Consider the following 1,261-nt stretch of genomic DNA (forward strand, 5'->3'; position numbering starts at 1 on the left):
GAATACACTCCTCTTCTATCGGAGGAAGTGGATTGACCAGTCGATGTATGAGTCTCTACGGGTCGGGCCTCAGTGGTCTGCCGATGGCAATCTGAGAATTCAAATCAGCGAAACTCTGGAGATAATCCATCACTCGCTGGTTCAAATGCTCTTGAGCGATGATGTACTGGATAAGGTTGGCTAGCACTGGGTCTCTCTCAATCCGTCCACCGGGAAAAGATGTCACTCCTCCGGGTGTAGCACGGCCCGGAAAATAATAATATCCTCGTTCACGGGCATAAGGTATTGCGGATCGAAGACGAGCAATTGCTTTGTTCGCAGCAGCTTCTATGGCCAAGCGTGGGGTTGGCATAGATTTCCCTACGAAGGAAACCTCTGTTGGATCTTGGTTGGGGTCTACAGGAGGAATGTGTACTGCTGCCCAATATTCTGAGGTGGATGGGGTGATTCTTGATTTGAACAGCTCGTACTGGGGTGGCTGGGTAGAACCCATGGTACTGCAGGTAAAGTCCCACAATATTTTGACAAAGCTACCTGGGGTTGCATCTGGGGTTCTCCGATAAATACTAGGGCTCGGCATGGCAAGAAATGGTTGTGAAAGTGGTGCACGAGGTGAGGGTTGCTGGGTAAGGTCACAAGGTGGCCTTCTTATATAGCATCTGGGCTGGTTTATTTACCGTGGTGAAAGGTAATAAAACTGCCAGATCACCTCCAAAGGTCGGGGTCAGTGAGAGAGATACACATATCTCATAAAGGGACGTGTTAATGTAGGTGTCGTCGGGGTTGGTTTTGGTAGTTGTGCCCGGAAATGTGCAACTATGCACTGACAAAGAAAATACGCAAGGCTACCATTAAAGCAGAGGCACAACGACAGGCTGCGCTAATATACACGGTCGCACGATTACAAGGCAAGGATACACTGAGACTCGGTACTACTTTGTTTAATTCCCACCTACATGCACCATCGATATATAGTAGTCTTCCATGGTGTCTCTCGAACAAACACGTTCTCTCGATGTCGACTCCTCTCACGCGCACGCACCTTCTCTTCCCTCCTACGGGCAGTTTCTCTCTTGCACCCCATCGTTGGTGGCCTCTGCCATACACATCACCTCTCTATGATGAAGCCATGCACACTTAAATTACATCACACACACACACGCACGCACGCACACCCCCCCACACACACTAAGACTCCATCTCTCTCTCTCTCTCTCTCACACACACACACGCACGCACCCCCCACACACACACTTAGACT

The sequence above is a fragment of the Triticum dicoccoides genome, chromosome 5B, assembly GCF_002162155.2.
Source record: "Triticum dicoccoides isolate Atlit2015 ecotype Zavitan chromosome 5B, WEW_v2.0, whole genome shotgun sequence".
NCBI classification, from domain to species: Eukaryota; Viridiplantae; Streptophyta; class Magnoliopsida; order Poales; family Poaceae; genus Triticum; species Triticum dicoccoides.